Below are 19,178 nucleotides of genomic sequence, written 5' to 3' on the forward strand. Positions count from 1 at the left end.
TGTAGCAGTATTATGCAACAGAAATTTTTAAAACTATTTTCTAAACTTTTTTAAATTGTGGTATTTCGGGGAATTTCTGCTGTAATAAACAGGAGAAAATGAAAATTAGAAAGGTATCATTACACCACTAGGTGGATTAAAAAAGGTTTTTATACGCATTTTCAAAGTTATGCGGGTTTTCATCCGATTTTTCAATATTATTATCGTTTTTATTGCGAATTTTCAAAGTTATGCTGGTTTTTATGCGATACGTATCCCCTTAATAAAAAACTTGATTGCACATTATTTTTAACGTGTTTGTTAAAGTTGCCGTAATTCGACCTGAAAAAAGTTTAATGGGGTTGCAACTAATTTCAAAAGCTTAACCAATTTTGACCAAATGATTACAGTTACAGTTTGGCAAGGCGAACATATTTCTGGATATATTCAAAATAAACTACATAGTGTCTTCCTTTTTTTACAATGTTAGGTATAAGTTTTGATTTGATTTTTATTACAACCAAAACACCGTAATGCTGAAAAAATCAATACATATTTTTTGATGGATCGAAACGGTTTGATAGTTCTTAAGAAAGTTAATTATTTTTGGCATCATTCCTTTAATTTCCCGAGGTTTTATATCCGAATGCGCGAACCTAGGCCTTAAATGCAATCATAAGGTTCTCCACATCATCAGAATCGACAGTTATTTTGCATAATAACCCATGATTTCATTATTTAATCTACATTCTTCACAACTTTAGGTTGCTTTAAGAGGTTTTCTTTCATAAGACTCACTAATTTTGTATTGGACGCAGCTCTGGAGTGCTTGGGAAGTTTAGATCATTCGGTATAAAGTCGACATCATTCGGCTTAAATCACTTTAGCACGACCTTCGTGAAGTGAAAAACCCGGCCAGAAGATCGTCGGCCCGTCGTGAGCCTATAGGAGAGAAAGGAGCCGCTTTTGGAAACACTATTTCAAATATACTGGTGATTCATGGTGATCGCAGTTATGAACTGCTTTCCACCAGTACGAATCGCTTGCTAAAGTTCCTTGGTGAGCCTCGATATCTTATGTGCCCGGTGGATCTCGGGAACATGGCTGTGACATAAAAGTTTCATAGCATCTGGTTGAAATCCACATTCACATGTAGCTTGTCATTCAATACGCAGCAGTGTGCACATTCAACTTCGGTCGGATTTTTTCATCTTTTGACAAGTTTCGAGTAGCTGAAGTACCGAATATTTTCATCCTGATGATATATCAGCACAAATAAAAATTTGTTGATAGCAGTACTTCAAGGTACCTAGGTTGATAACATCGCAGAAAGTCTTCTGTTAAATTCGACGCATCAGCTGATCAATCAATCAATCAATCATGTGTGATAGAAACGTTAAGTTAAATTTTAAGAAATGTAATGCAATAACATCCTCTCGGTCACATTCGAAATCCTGGGTACGGGCCTGTACGAAATATTAGCAATTACCAGGTAATAGTCAAGCTATAGTAATATTTCCCAAAAGGATGTATTTTATCCACTTTTGACAAATTTCTGGAATTAAAACCCCTTAAGTATTGTAGTAAATGAGATTCATTGTACTCTCAATACAATGGTGCTGAACATGTTTTGATTAAGGAAAAGAGAAAGTTTGGATGCAAGTCTGGAAGATCACGCGACCTACCTCACGAACTAACAGTTCGGCTGAAAAGTTCGTATCGTTTAATAGAAACACACATTTTTTTGCCAAAATTCGTTTTTATTATTCAACATAATTGCCATCAGAGGCGATACAGCGATTATAGCGATCTTCCAACTTTTCGATACTATTTTTGTAGTACGATTTGTCCTCAGTTTCAGCGATTATCTCTTCATTGTTTCTAAATTTTTTACCAGCGAGCATTTTCTTGAGGTCTGAGAACAGGAAAAAGTCACTGGGGGCCAAATCTGGAGAATACGGTGGATGAGGGAGCAATTCGAAGCCCAATTCGTTCAATTTAAGCATGGTTTTCATCGACTTGTGACACGGTGCATTGTCTTGATGAAACAAAACTTTTTTCTTCTTCAAATGAGGCCGTTTTTTTTTAAATTTCGTCCTTCAAACGCTCTAATAACGCTATTTAATAGTCACTGTTGATGGTTTTTCCCTTTTCAAGTTGGTCGATGAAAATTATACCATGCGAATCCCAAAATACAGAGGCCATAACCTTACCGGCCGATTGTTGAGTCTTTCCACGCATTGGGTTCGGTTCATCGCGTGCAGTCCACTCAGCTGACTGTCGATTGGACTCCGGAGTGAAGTGATGGAGCCATGTTTCGTCCATTGTTATATATCGACGAAAAAAATCGGTTTTATTTCGATATAACAGCTCCAAACACTGCTCAGAATCATCAATTCGTTGTTGTTTTCGATCGATTGTGAGCTCACGCGGCACCCATTTTGCACAAAGCTTTCTCATATCCAAATATTCGTGAATAATATGTCCAACACGTTCTTTGATATCTTTAGGGTGTCAGCTATCTCGATCAACTTCACTTTACGGTCATTGAAAATCATTTTGTGGATTTTTTTCACGTTTTCATCGGTAACAGCCTCTTTTGGACGTCCACTGCGTTCATCGTCTTCGGTGCTAATATGACCAGTACGAAATTTTGCAAACCACTTACGAATTGTTGCTTCGCCCGGTGCAGAGTCTGGATAACACTCATCAAGCCATTTTTTGGTATCGGCGGCACTTTTTTTCATCAAAAAGTAGTGTTTCATCAACACACGAAATTCCTTTTTTTCCATTTTTTCACAATAACAAAAGTAGCTTCACTCAAAATGCAATATCTCACAAACTAATAATCAGACAGCTGTCAAATTTATACACGTATCTTTTGAAGGTTGGTACTAACTGAAAATGGTATGGATTTAATTCTAGTGGCGACCTTTCATAGAAACGATACGAACTTTTCAGCCGATCTGTTATCGTTATCTAGCTCTGACAGCATCATTAATCATGTAGAACGACCTGACCCGTGGCTTGTAAGGTTGCTGTATGTTTACATTATTATGTAAGCAGAAACACCACGCTGTGGGCTTCGCAAAAATGTGTGCACTGCTGTTTCGTAGGTTTGCATGGAAGGGTAGCTGATGTAATCTTTGCATGAAGACAAATTAATTTGCAACCTTGCTGATTCCAATGCAGTCTATCCTCTTAAATGTTAACTGGCTTTTTAAACAAGATTAGAGTGAAAAAATGATAGCTCTCTTTTTCATCATATGGGATTTTGACATTTGCATGATTAGTCGAATTTCGAAGTGATTGCGAGTCCTTTATCATAAAAGAAATATTAATACTTGAAAAACATTACCTATAGTATGCAAAAAACATGAAAACGTCTCCAGAGGAATGGATAAGATTTCCAAGAAAATTGGGAATCAATTGGATGGATACTCAAAATCTATTAAATATTTTTTTAGAAATATAAATGTAAGTATACATAGAATAATGAATGGATTCTGACGTTCAGTCGATGGGTTCTTCTCTTGCGGTATCAAACGTTTTAAATTGGTTGATGATAGATTAGTAAAATTTTGTCACGATGTCATTTTCAAAACTGAAGCACAAATGTCCAAATAAAGCAGGCATACATCCACACACTTATCTTTGAAATGAGAGCTGTGCAGGTTTCTGTCCCGGGTTGGCGGTTCAATGCATAGGGTGCTGGTCTTACAAACCAGTTGTCGTATGTTCGAGCCCCGACCTGGAAGGATTCGTAGTGTCAGTAGAATCGTAGCACTAGCCATGCAATGGTTCTGTACACTTTGAATCGGCTGCGAAGTCTGTTGAAACAGAAGGTCAAATTCCACTACAGGAATGTAATACCAAGGCTTTGCAGGTTTATTTTCATTGTCATTTAAGGCCTTCGTGTGTGATTTTATTTGTTAATGTGTAGTATTTGTATGTTAGGTATTGTTTGTATTAGTTTTTAGAAAATATTGAATCATTTGAATTTTTTCTTATCTGTTGGTACTAATAGATGAGAAAGTTTTGCGCCCTTTGGAGTAACTACTAATGTCTTGGTTAACCCAAGAGAGCTTTTTTCTAGTCCAATAAGAAAAAAATAAATGATTTAAAAAACGCTAGCCTGAAGATGACTAAATTTTGATCGTAACACCCTTTACTGTCGCAAAATTTAGAAGAAACGAATTTCATAGACTTGCTACACTTGTATTTAGCTTAAATATCGGGGTAGATTAATGACTGCAGATAATCGTCAATTGCTGTTAGGAGTTATTCAGTGTAGTAATCTCTCCTCATTGATATTTTTACTCTGCCGAATTTTTTTCATCATCATTCATCAATATTCATAATGCGAGATTTTTACAATAATATAAAATGGTGTATCCGTATAGTCGAGTTCGATTATACAATTACCATTTGTTGCATGACAACCGTTCATGCAGAATTTGGGAATAGTTCAGGATATGAAACTGGGTTGTAAGTTGAACCTCAAATATGACGACAAATAATTCATTTGAATCATCGATTGTTTTGCTATTTGCCTTATGGTCTCATGGGCAACTTGGTGCAAAAACTCTGTGTGCGGGGCTGGAAATTGAACCTAGGTAATCTGTGCGGAAGATGTTAAGCATTACGCTAAGGCCAACATTGTTGAATCGATTTGAAATGAACTTAAATTTTGATGCGGAAAATATCTTTACCTTTAATTCGTATATCCGTGAAATTGGCACACAATGCTCAAGTGTATAATTGTTCAATGTTCGCATATGTACCAGAATAGCTTAATTTGTAGAGCACAGTTTATCCATTGCAGTTCAAGCGGAACCTACCTACCGGAAGAAAAACCTATTTTCTTCTGTTAAATTTGAGAAATTTCTTAAATGCAATGGAAATTAGTCGATTTCGTCTTGACTTGTACAAGTTTAATGGATTATGAATTTTCCACTCATTTTAATCTACGTCTATTGTGATTTTAAATATGGAAACAATCATCAAAGCTTTCAATAATTTTGTTCAAAAATTTAGGCTTTAATATTTTTTGGTCGTTATTCAACCAATGTCCATTTCAAACGAGTTAGGTAGGCAAAATGCAATGGTTCCATGATGGTTTTACAACTCAGAAGAAGTCCATAGTTTATTTAACCTTTAAATTCCCTCCACAAGCATCTACACAATTTTAAATTATCTCCACAATTTATCTATAGGAATATGTCGGAATGGCTGTACATGGTATGGTAAGTGTTATAAATGACTTCTTTCTATACTGGGTTAGCAAGAATTAGTACATCGCCGCTCGACTTCTCTCGAATTCAATTCGCACGGCATCCAATATCCAACCAAGTGTCAGTAGAATCGTAGCACTAGCCATGCAATGGTTCTGTACACTTTGAATCGGCTGCGAAGTCTGTTGAAACTGAAGGTCAAATTCCACTACAGGAATGTAATACCAAGGCTTTGCAGGTTTATTTTCATTGTCATTTAAGGCCTTCGTGTGTGATTTTATTTGTTAATGTGTAGTATTTGTATGTTAGGTATTGTTTGTATTAGTTTTTAGAAAATATTGAATCATTTGAATTTTTTCTTATCTGTTGGTACTAATAGATGAGAAAGTTTTGCGCCCTTTGGAGTAACTACTAATGTCTTGGTTAACCCAAGAGAGCTTTTTTCTAGTCCAATAAGAAAACAATAAATGATTTAAAAAACGCTAGCCTGAAGATGACTAAATTTTGATCGTAACACCCTTTACTGTCGCAAAATTTAGAAGAAACGAATTTCATAGACTTGCTACACTTGTATTTAGCTTAAATATCGGGGTAGATTAATGACTGCAGATAATCGTCAATTGCTGTTAGAAGTTATTCAGTGTAGTAATCTCTCCTCATTGATATTTTTACTCTGCCGAATTTTTTTCATCATCATTCATCAATATTCATAATGCGAGATTTTTACAATAATATAAAATGGTGTATCCGTATAGTCGAGTTCGATTATACAATTACCATTTGTTGCATGACAACCGTTCATGCAGAATTTGGGAATAGTTCAGGATATGAAACTGGGTTGTAAGTTGAACCCCAAATATGACGACAAATAATTCATTTGAATCATCGATTGTTTTGCTATTTGCCTTATGGTCTCATGGGCAACTTGGTGCAAAAACTCTGTGTGCGGGGCTGGAAATTGAACCTAGGTAATCTGTGCGGAAGATGTTAAGCATTACGCTAAGGCCAACATTGTTGAATCGATTTGAAATGAACTTAAATTTTGATGCGGAAAATATCTTTACCTTTAATTCGTATATCCGTGAAATTGGCACACAATGCTCAAGTGTATAATTGTTCAATGTTCGCATATGTACCAGAATAGCTTAATTTGTAGAGCACAGTTTATCCATTGCAGTTCAAGCGGAACCTACCTACCGGAAGAAAAACCTATTTTCTTCTGTTAAATTTGAGAAATTTTTTAAATGCAATGGAAATTAGTCGATTTCGTCTTGACTTGTACAAGTTTAATGGTTTATGAATTTTCCACTCATTTTAATCTACGTCTATTGTGATTTTAAATATGGAAACAATCATCAAAGCTTTCAATAATTTTGTTCAAAAATTTAGGCTTTAATATTTTTTGGTCGTTATTCAACCAATGTCCATTTCAAACGAGTTAGGTAGGCAAAATGCAATGGTTCCATGATGGTTTTACAACTCAGAAGAAGTCCATAGTTTATTTAACCTTTAAATTCCCTCCACAAGCATCTACACAATTTTAAATTATCTCCACAATTTATCTATAGGAATATGTCGGAATGGCTGTACATGGTATGGTAAGTGTTATAAATGACTTCTTTCTATACTGGGTTAGCAAGAATTAGTACATCGCCGCTCGACTTCTCTCGAATTCAATTCGCACGGCATCCAATATCCAACCTTTTGGATTAATCCGAATTTTTTTAAGTGGAGTAAAATGTTCTTTTGTGCTACAAAAGAGTTACAAAAATGAGAAAAAATTTCGATAACAATATCATCATTTTTTAGCTAGGACGATCGCCCGTATCTCTTTCATTTAAGCATAGAAGTGTATCCCGACGCTTACTAGGTCCAAAATTTAAAATGATTTTTCACGAACAATGTGAGGCTATTTTCTTATTTGTGAGGTATTATAGCCGTATTTATCTGTATTCATTATTGAAACAAAAATTTCATAACGACTAATGTTGCAAGCATAGCAATGATGAACAGTTAGGGGTTTTTTGGTTTGTACAGAAAAGCACATATTTTATTTCAGCTTTCATCACGTTTCGCCTTCGGCTTTAAGCCTTTAAAGGCTTTAAGCACTGATGAGTCGAAGGCGAAACGTGAAGAAAGTTGATTGCAATGATATTCCGACACATGATGGTTTTAGAACGACCAATTTAATGAGCATTATCGATGACCAGGCGCGTACACAGGGGGGGGGGGTTTAGGGGTTCAAACCCCCCCCCCCCGAAACAAAAAATTATAACCCATGGGAAACATTGTGATATAAATTGTACATGTGTTGATTTATCACCATGTTCTAAACCCCCCCCCGAAAATTTTCTCTGGCTACGCGCCTGTCGATGACTATTGCCACTCTTACGAAAAATACGACATTTGTTTCATCGAGAAGCCTATCAATTCAATATTTGTAAGATTCTATCAACAATCGTGATTCCCGGCTCGAAAAAAGGAGTCTTCCTATGAAGCAATCCATTTTTCCAACTCTTCGAAGGATTAAAAATGTTGATCTGCCAGGCCGTGTGCAATCGAACGGAATAGGTGGAAGTCAGAAGGGGCGACATCTGGGGACTACGGCGGGTGGGGCGTTATCTTCCACCACCATGTTTGTCTTCGTTGAAACCACTCCCGACACGTTCTTTTACTCAGAGCAGCATCACCGTAAGTTTGTGAAAGCATTCGATGCGCTTCAGCTGCATTTTGTTCGAATTGTAACAGAAAAGTAAAACTTCCCGCAAATGACGAGAATTGGGCACATAAACAAACATTTTCGAGCGTGAATAATACGAAAACAAGAACAACTGTCACTGAAACGGCAATGACAATTCGTTAGGCACTGTACACACTCCGGTACAGCCACCTATCGGAAAACGGCGGAGGAGAAGTTGTACACCTGATAGTTTCATCATGAGATGAATTACGTGAATATCAGTTCAAACTTGTCTAAATTACAAATATTTGTGTGCATATAATTGTGTGCTGAGATTAACATAATTTCGGAATAATTTGTGACTTGATAATTGATTATGAATCTCTTATCACTTCTCAGATGAAAAAAATTATTATATCACATTTTATAATTTGAATTCGTATGTTAACAGCTGAATAATACAGATAAATCTAAATAAATGACATCTCTGAATATGGTACATCAAATTTTACATTCCAGTCCGAAATCTACTGGTGGCCTTATCTTTTGCCAAACACTTCAAGCTTACTTCGTCACCCAATACAAATTTTGTTCAAGTTGGGCATTTAACAAAAACTTTTAGTATCAGATTATTCCACGTTCGGTAGATTTTAGTCAACATTGCGTAGACTTCCAGCATCTTGTATATAAAGTTTGTGTAATTTGTAACACACACTGTTTTACCAGCCTAACGTGCTTCCATGCTCAGTACTTCTCTACGCAAAATCTTCTATTTTTACATAATAAATTATAACAAACATTTCATTTTTTTTGGGCCAAAAACAACCGAGCTCTTAAAGCGGTAGCACCAACAACAGCAACAGTAGTAATAACAGAGCTAAGAAGAATGAATGATGCGACATAATTTTGTATACCTTTTGAATCGTTCCGTTCCCCTCTGCGTTTCTTCCAACCGATTCTAAAACATCCATCCAGTCTAGCATTGCTGCTAAATTCTACTGGTTGTAAGAAGAAGTTGCCGGAGAATAAAAACACTCCGTTTATGGGGGTTCCATGAAGGTTTTTGGATGGGGGGCCAAGGGAAAATGCTGCCTGCCTCCGGAAAACCCAGGGAAAAGTTGATCTTCCTCTGCGCTGTGCTAATATAATTGACCTTCTTCTGTTTTGTGCCAGATTTTCGTCGTCTCGACAAAACGCTGCCGGCCGCAAGACGGCTACTGGAAGAAAGTTGCTTCTGAATATGGGTCGTAATAGTGTTTGAGCACGGGAGGATCCTTCCTGCAACGCAGCGGAAGCACGCGGAGACTGTAAGAATGGAAATAATACTAAAAAAGAGATTTTTGATGAATTTTCTTGGCCCTGCGCGTTTTGTGCGTATCGTTTGATTGTGATTTAAGATACACGTATATGGCGTCCGCTGCGAAGGAATCGTTCGGGAGGACTTACTGTTTTCTATTTTGGAGACAGGCTAGGTTCAGTAGTTCAGCTCTAGCGGTTTCGGATGATTTTGGATGAAAAATGCGAGAATGGTAAAGTGCATCCGCAGGAATGTGTTGTGGATGCGGATGGAGAGAAATTGTACTAATTAGTGCTCGGAAAATTCGGGGAAACTGTCGTGTGAACAGAGACTAGACGGATACTCTTATATGTTATTTTTCCTGTTGTTCTGATTTAAATTTATTATTTTATATCAATGTATGGCGCAGTGTGGATTCACGGATCAAGATTAGAAACATATTACTTATTTCCAACAATGTTTGCTTTATTGAAGATAAAAGCTTGTATATTTCAATGCATGCAATAGGTCTCTTAGATCTGAACAAAATTGAATGTTTTAGGTTAATTTTATTGGGTTCTTTTTTAATAGCACGGGATCAGTTGGAAAACTTCAGATTCACGGAAAATCTGGACTACATGATCACCAAAGGATTGACCAATATATCATTGAACGAATAATGTATAAAACCTGCTCCGCTGAAATGCACTTGGAACACTCGAGATCCAACTTGTTCACGTGACGACATTTATGGCCATCCCCGCTTACTCTAATGGTACCGAAAATGGAAACGAACAAATATTTGCCCTACACACAAACGTTTAGCCAAGCGTGCGTGGATTGTGTAACTATACAACAAACAGCAGCAGCAGCAGTAGCACTGCAATTCCTTATAAGATTACACCTGTGCCTGTGAAGAGTGTAGGAAAATAGGCTCTAAAATTGCACCCGTTTTGACCGATTTCGGACGGCTGGCCCTCAAACTAAAGCGGCACCAGCCTTGTAATCAGTGTAATCACGAAGGTGTAGATTTCATTTCGCTGTGTCTGTAGTGCCACTAAATTGTTGCCTGCTGTACGTCGTCTGTTACGAGCCAACAGGTTGACGTGGAAAACCTAACTATAAGGAATAAAATATCTCACATCACATTTGATGGTTTTGGATTTGTGCGCATTTGTTAGGAGCGAAAAAAAACGATTCATTTTTCTCTTCGTTAGTAGCAGTCGCTCCGAAATTGACAGGGAAACATGCACTAGGTTGCTGTACGAGGCACTAATTTAATCACCTCGAAAAAAGTAAACGAGATTCACATGGTGTTGCCTTTGGATTGAACTTTGACATATGTAGGCACGTCTTAGCGGAAGACACCGCCTGACGCTGATGGTGAATGACATACGACGGAATGAGCGGTAAACTAATTGGGTGCCATCAGGTCAGTACTGTCAGTCAGTCGGTGCTTCTGATTGAAACCTGTTAAATCTGCTTACTCTGTGACTAATATATTAGAAGCCAAAAAATCGTCAGCTACTGTTTAAAGGTCACTGTATTTTTGCAGAATTCGTTGTTACCCACACCCGTACCCGTTTGTACATTAGTTGCAGGTGGTGGTTTAGTTGATGTAAGTGTTGTATTACACTGAGGTCTCTTTTTACGCGTACCGCGTAAAAAAAACCGCAAAACTAAAGAAAAAAAAATTGTGATGCATAACGTCTTAGAAATGCATGAAACGTCCAGATCTAGTAAAATCTAAAAAAAAAGAAATATTTTTGAAATCGACTTCTGGACTTTTTTAGACCGGAGAATTTTAGACCGCGTAATTTAAGAAATCCGCGTAGAAAAAAATCGCAAAATTAAACAAGAAAAAATTGTATGCTAAATGTCTTAGATGATTACACCAGATCTCGACGTTTCATGCATTTCTAAGACGAAATATGAAAACCGCGTAGCTTGGGAAATCCGCGTAAAAAACCGTTTGACTTCGAAAATCCACGTAAAAAAATCGCGTAACATCGGAAATCCGCGTAAAAAAACCATGTAACTTCGGAAATTTGCGTAATAAAAGCCGCGCAAAATGAAATCGCAATAAAAAAAACCTGTTTTAATCCACATAGTGGTGTAATGATGCCTTTCTCCTATCAATCATACTATCATACATATTACTGTGGCATTCTTGAAAATAATTTTCTTAGATTCTTAGAATAACCGGAATCGGTTTGTTTGACTGTCTACTGATAAAAACTGTCAAATGGAGAAGATTTGAGGTCGATTTAGAAAACTTTTTACGATTTTTCGCCCTTTTTAGTGATGGTATAGAATTTTAACACACTTTACAATAAATTTCCGGAAGTCGGATCCGGATGAAATTCAGAAATTACGTATGGCACCACAGGACCTTTCAATTGAACCTAAGTTTGTGAAAATCGGTCACGCCATCTATGAGAAAAGTTAGAACACATATTTTCATTTTTTTGCATATTTTACCCCATAACTCCGAAGTTGGATCCAAATAATATTCAGAAATTTTGTATGGGATCACAAGACCTTGTACAAATCGGTTCAGCCATCTCTGAGAAAAGTTAGGGCAAAAAATCGTTACATACACACATACACACACACATATATATATATATATATATATATATATATATATATATATATATATATATATATATATATATATATATATATATATATATATATATATATATATGTATATATATATATATATATATATATATATATATATATATATATATATATATATATATATATATATATATATATATATATATATATATATATATATATATATATATATATATATATATATATATATATATATATATATATATATATATATATATATATATATATATATATTGCGTACTCGACGAACTGAGTCGAACGGTATATGACCTCGGTTCAAAAGTCGATTTTCACAGTGATTGCATAACCTTTCTATATGAGAAAGGCAAAACGCTTAAAAAAAGACCCCAACGTAATGCTACTTTATGTTAGTTTCTCACAGGGCTTACCGTAATTAACAGTTTTCTGACAATATTCACATATTACCAGCTGATTGTCGACGGTAACCAACGATTTAACTGGGTGTGTTGACTGGAAATCACATAACATGGTATAGACTCATTTGAGCGCATGTGGAACAATCGTATGCGATTCAGAATAGCCCAAAAAATGTAACATGGTTCTTCGAATAATTTACTCGCTATAACCTGAGGGCAAATCATGCACACGAACTTCTATACTGTCATCACTCATAAGCACTAACAAGCTTTACTATATATTAAAATGCTTCTGACTTCTCATAGAATAGAATATATGGAGCATTCCACGCAAAATCAGCCACCCAAATTTTTTTCGGTAAAGAACTCGAAAATATTCAACACGTATTTTTTTATTTCAATATGGTACGTGGAATATTCGAGAAATGATTTTTAAAAATTTTTTGTTTTCAAAAAGAAAAGGCTCTTACTCTTCAACAGGCTATACTGTAAAATCTAATAAAGATACAAAAATTCGTCGAAGACATGAAATGTGCGTGTACGAATTTTTTCGAGTTCTTTACTGAAAAAAATAGATGAAAATAAAACGTGCCGAATATTTTCGAGTTCTTTACTGAAAAAAATAGATGAAAAAAAATTTTTTGGGTGACTGATTTTGCGTGGAATGCCCCTTATAATACAATAGGGGTTTTGTTCAGTTGAAGCAAGTGAACATGTTTTAATCGAGACGTATTCACTCGTAAAGCAATGTTTCAAGTTTTTGTATTAAGGCCGATTTTCATACAATTTGCACTGCGATTGTATTTCTTCACGGTTACCCCAGAACTGTTCATCAGGTTTGTTCATTTCAATATATTCTCATTGTTCTTTTGTTCCTGTCGTCCTGACCGTTAGCGGCTTCCATATTGGCTGAGTCGTCTACGTTGAAAAGCGAACAGTGTCAAGCAGAGCTATTCTGGTATTCGGTTAAAAATAACTTCTGAGCTGTCTGATTTTTACCGAAAGTTTAAATAGTTCGCCAAACGGTCTACAGTAATATGGCAGCAAACACCTTCTCATTCGCACCCTCTAATCAATTTCGATATTTTAGATGCGTTGTAACATACAAACCAACACACACCTTCTCATTCTGCTACTAACGCAGAGCGCAATCGCTCTCAATCAATGCCGGTATATCGACCAAATGAATCAATAAAGAAACATGAAAGGCATGCGGTAGGAACTGGTGAACTTAGCTATCTCTTTATTTAGCGATATTCTTAGGAATAACGCTACTGGTTAGCTTAAATAAAATATAAATTCACTAATGGAGCTTAGTGGTTCGTTTATCATATGTCTAAGATTCTTGACGTTGTGACATTCACAAATAAAGTGATATGTGCAAATAATATTTTAGTTGTGTTTTGTAACCCTGCTGAGCCTAGGCATTTTCCAATAGCATTAGCATCATACACATCGCTTCATCCGACGTGTTCAGACCTATCATTTGCTCCTGTAATCATAGAGGAGGAATATATATGTGAATTGACACGTCGTCAGTTGTTCAAACGGTTTAAAAGTATAGTGATTTTAAAATTTATTGCAAGGTGCGCTCCAGAAGGTCGAAATATTTTGAAGATGAAGAATTGGAAGCTTTGCTCCGTGAGTATCCGCGCCAAATGCAAGTAAAACTTGGTGTCGTACGAATTCAAATAGAGAGGTAACGAACAGAAATTTTGTAAGTCAGAAATATATCTGCAATGGCATAAAAAAAAATCGTTTTTATATGGAATATCATTGGAAACGAAAAGTTGATTAAAAAAATGAAATGCAAATTCCGGCCACCTGCGTAACTATTTGCTTTCAACTAAAAAATTTCAACGTAACTAAAAAAGTTTCAAAAGACTGTGCCTAGATTATTTATGCATGGGAATATAGCGGGTGCGGCCAGAGTTTAATGTTTAAATCGCTTTCACGGCTTGTAGAGAATTCTGGTCATTTTTTGTTGGGGATTTCTCCTGGTTTTGGGGAGCTCGTAGTACAAGACACCTTCTTGATACCACCAAATGCACAGTATCGTTGTCTTTCCGAAGCTATTAGATTTACTATTGATTTCGATGGTTGGCCAACATCGACCCATGATATTCTGCGCTTAATATTCTCATTATAAATCTATTTCTTATCTCTCGTCATGAACCGGTGTAGAAAATCTTTTGTTCTATACCGAGACAGAAAAATTTAGCTTTTCCTGCTTTTCCTTCTAGCAGTCATCTCATGTGGAACCCATTTTCCCACCTTCGGGATCTTTCCCATGACGTTTAAACGATCAGAAAATTCTTGGTAAGTAATGTGTAATCCTTCTGTCATTTCAATAATCCTTGCAATTCGGAAACTTAAATTTTTGTTGGGGTGATCTATGCCTACTATGTCTTTTACACTGCAATCTTTAATATTATTTCGTTTAAATCAACGTTCACAAATCGCAATCGGTTAAGAATGTTCCATGAAAGCTTCAACTGGAATTCGATTTTGATGAATTTTTCTTCAAAATAAAGTAATTAATCAACACTTTCCTCAAATACGAATACGCTTCAATTCAGTCAAAAAAAATCAAAACTTTGTAAACTGTTCGAATTGAAAAAAAAAAAATAGCTCATTGTTCATTCAATTGTCGACTACTCGTGATCTAATGCATAATTGACGCGATTCGTAAAAATATTTCCAAGCAGTAGACTCATCTCGGCGAGATCGGAAGCTTAGACTTATTTGAAAGCTACTTTTAAGGTGAAATGTAGCGGAGTGTGCGCGTCGCGTTTTTGGTCAATTATTTAAAAACTGAACAGAATTTTTAAAAACCAAAAACAATTTTTTTTGCAATTAAACCAAGTAATTGTTTTCTGAAATGTATAAACGATCACTGTTCCCCGTTCCACAGGGATGATTTTAGAACTGTAAAATAGTGTTTGAAGCAAAATTTCACAAAAAAATCATGAGATGAGTATCATGAGAAATCGTTTATTAACTGACGTTTATAATGCTATTAATGCCAAACTCTGTTTAGCTCAATGCATTGATGTTGCTTTGTTGTGTAATATTATATAATAAATATTACTTCAGATTGTAGCAAAACTAACAATTTTATCTAGTATTATTGTTCGTTTAGAGGATTGAAATATATAACATTCATATAACCTAGTGCCAGAATAACAATTCAAAAATATATACGTTTATGGAAAATGTATTTACTTGGTACATATTCATTGTCTAGTGAATGTCCAGTAATTTCTTAATAAAACAATTTTTCAATCGGTAATGAAATTCGACTCATGCGGTGAATTACTATTTGGCACCGGTAAAGATACCGAAAATACATGTTTTCTTGTTTTTAATCATTCTTAAGAAGGAGAATCTATAATTGCTACTAAACTGAAGCATAGACATTGTTAGCATGTTAGTCAATTCATATACATATAACCTCATGTTAGTCCATTATAAATACTAATGCAAATTTAATATATAATTACCGAAACGTTGTTCAATTTGACTGATTTGTTGATTCGTTTCGGTGGGAATTATGTTTTATAAATACTAATGGTTTATAGTTCTAGTGTAATAGTAATCACCAACAATGAAGATTGAATTGTTACATATTCAAATTGTGAAATATTTACGAATCCATTGTCAATCAAGAAGAGTCTCTTTTTCACAAGAAAACAAAACGTGTGGTAAGCCACTGCTATCAATCACTAAAAATATTCCTGGTTTCTTCTGTCGGTTTTGTCTGTTATGCTTTGTGTGACGATTCGTTCAACTCAAGCGGAAAACAATTTGTGAGTATATTTTGAGAAAACATTTCGTCTTAAGGTGTAGATCAAGTTTGAAGGTCAAATGACCGTAACTTCTAGTTCCGGAGGCATAAGTGTAAGTGACTCAACCGCCAAAATCGCATTTTTTTCCACCGCAAAGTTTCCGTAGAGATAACTGGACCGATTTCAATAAGTTTAAGCTCGTTCTAAACTAGAACATCACGGCTCGCATATTTTTCTTTTTTCTGCACAATTTCTCAAGAAAGTGGCCAAAGTTTGCTGATAATTTCGGGTGGTCACTCGGCTCCAGTTTGTTTTGCTCTCGGTACTAATTTTTCAAGCCCAAAAAATGTTCGTGTAATTTTGCATCAATTTTCAACAATGTTCAACTGTTTCATCCTCTAACTCAATTGAATCGCGTTTCTACTAAAACTTGTTCAGTACCACTAAGGTAAAGTGAATTACTCGCAGTTTCACGTTAGGTCGAATTTCAAAACCGTTTCAATGATACTGATTTCCGCACCTTCAAGTCACATCGAAATGTTCAGTGATTTACGAGTAAAAGTTGTAGCTCCAACCTCCTCAATTATGTATTCACTAGCAGATAAGTGATGCACTAGGCGTTCCCCATCGTACCGCATTTTCCGTGATACACGAGACTGAGTGAATAATTATTTTAGGACACCCTTTATTTAGTTTGGATTTGTCAGGGTCTGTTGGCTGCTCTCGGTAGGGTGGCTCCGATTCGGGACGATCTGAACAATGCCTATAGCGTCGTTTCGTAACAACCGGATCAACCCTATCTTCCCAAGCAACAAGAAATCACAACAGTAACTGCTATACAAATATTTGTGAAGTGTCATCTAATTATTTATACGAGCAGTCGTCGCAAGCTGTTTGTTATTTTTCCGCCACGTCACGATTGTCGACTGCGAGGAACTCCGAACGATACAATGGGGGAGGTCGGAAAATTCACGCCAACCGATCGGACCAAGTCGCGAAAGGAAGTTAGCATACATGATAATAATGCATCGTCGTACAGGCAGTGCTGCATCTATGCTATGATTTGCCTCGCCAACGAAACAGATGTTCGACATCAGCGGGAGCAAATAGAGTGACGAGATTGTCGCGAGTAGACTAAAGGAAACACTTCGTCGTATACGTATACGGAAATCAAAAGTCGGAAGGCGTTTGAAAATTTGAGTGACAAAGTTTGTTTATCCCAGCATGGTTCACATTTTACAAGCGTTTACAAGCGCAAATTATTCTACGGTAGTCAAATGCTACTATGTTGCTACTACGGAAAACCTGTCGACATTGTCGGAGACGTTTCAAGTTTCTGCAGTTTTTGTTCCATTACCTGTTACCTAGGACACATCGTCTCGTAACTGTCATACAATATTTCAAACGTGACTATCATTACCACCAGAGAGAAGCAATTGAAATTCATGCCGTTGCCGAGTATTTTGTCACCTATTTAGGTGGGCAAACAGACCGGAAAATTTAATGCATTTTCGAACACGACCACTGCGGGCTCAGTCTGCAGAAGCATTCGGATGATTTCTCCGGCATTCTTTTATGGCAGCGGCCCGGGTACCTATACGGCGCATAATTTATGTATGAGCTGAGCAGAATACAACATGTCTGCCGCCGTCGTTGAAGTAAACGCCTCAACATGCTCATACACACACATTGCAATACGTTCAATTGCAATTGTGCAGGCTTGAATGCCGTCCCGAGAGGTGTGGGACCTTCGGCAGAATTTAGCAATTTTACATCTCTAACCCCTTGTATTGAACCTCACGAGGCGACAAGGTCAGTCTATTGAACGCGTGCACCATCCGAGCAGTCAAAGGACTTTCAACCACTACCGTGAAGACACGATGCAACCAGAAAAATAATTACACATTCAAATTCAAGTTCCGAAACGGGCCGACGGAGTGCATGATTGCACTTACAAGCTTGCAGTTTGTTGGTACAGAGAAAGAGAGTAGAGTGGGGTGCATCATGATCCTCCGCAAAAGGAAGCAGGCAATTTTTCTCTTTCGCACCTTGCCGCTGCGGTTCGGCTCCAAGCTAACTAAATGCATCATCGATAGCCGTACATCGGTTGGCTGGTCCGTTGCCTTGGTGTACCGCAGGCTATGAGGGTGCTTTGGTGTGTGAGTACGTGTTTGCAAATCTCCTTCTGGGCCTAGTGTGGTCAGAGAGTGAGTACATAATGATAATGAATCTTGAGCTGCACTGTTGCATCGTCAGGTGGACTAGCGAGAAAAAAATATGCGAACAGGATTACCATAAATTATATTCGCGTTTACATTTTAATGCGACAGTATGAATGCAAATCGGTGGGTTCATTGAATTGTATGAGGTGCCTTTGAATAAGTTCTGGTACAAGCTGAAGCGGTAACGGCAATGATCCATCGTTAAGCAATGATTATTTATGTTTAAAAATAGGGGTATATATTTCTGCGATTGGTTGAAATAGTTTCTACTTTTTCATTCATGGTACATTCTTACAATACTTGACAAGAATAGAGTAGGCGATGTCCCAAGCAGAGGCAAGTGTTTTTTTCTGCTTGAAAATTTTCTTATATTTTTAATATGAAAATTCAGCACCAAACCGTTTTGAATATGAATTGTAAATGAAGTCCAGTTCACCCAAGAAGACAAGTAAATGTTTCTGTATGCTGGTTATGCAATGCTGGTTACTCGAAAGGGAAAAGTTACGTGATAGTGAAGCAGGAATCATTGGTAGATATCTCGGAGAGCAGAAGAAATAAACGTGGCTACATTTCAACATTTTGGAACAAGAGGAGTGAGATCGTTACATTATTTTGTGTTCATTTTTTAATTGTATCAAAGAAAACAAATAATTTTTCTCCGCACAAAGTATTATCGTTTTAACTATCAAATCAAAAATTTCTCGTTCTAGTCCGTATAAACGCTATTGTATATTTAAACTCGAAGTTTAAACATATAATAAATGGCAAATATTATTATCTGATTATATGATCAACTTCGCGACACACTTTTATAGTTCCCTATGAGCGATAGAGATAGGGACGGCTGGCAATGTTTGGTATCATGATATAGAAATGTTCAGTTATAATGGTATCGATTCCCTATACCATTTCTTAAGCGACGGTTGGGTTGAAATATCTTTTGTCAGTAATATTACTGACTTCTGTTGCAATAAAC

General features: G+C 36.4%; 1 protein-coding gene across 1 annotated transcript in view; it reads left to right on the plus strand.

Moving 5' to 3' along the window:
• Positions 1-19,178, plus strand: part of LOC131429595 (protein apterous) — a 143,232-nt gene that overhangs the window by 20,880 nt on the left and 103,174 nt on the right. The gene's annotated exons all lie outside the window — the stretch shown is intronic.

The sequence above is a fragment of the Malaya genurostris genome, chromosome 2, assembly GCF_030247185.1.
Source record: "Malaya genurostris strain Urasoe2022 chromosome 2, Malgen_1.1, whole genome shotgun sequence".
NCBI lineage: Eukaryota > Metazoa > Arthropoda > Insecta > Diptera > Culicidae > Malaya > Malaya genurostris.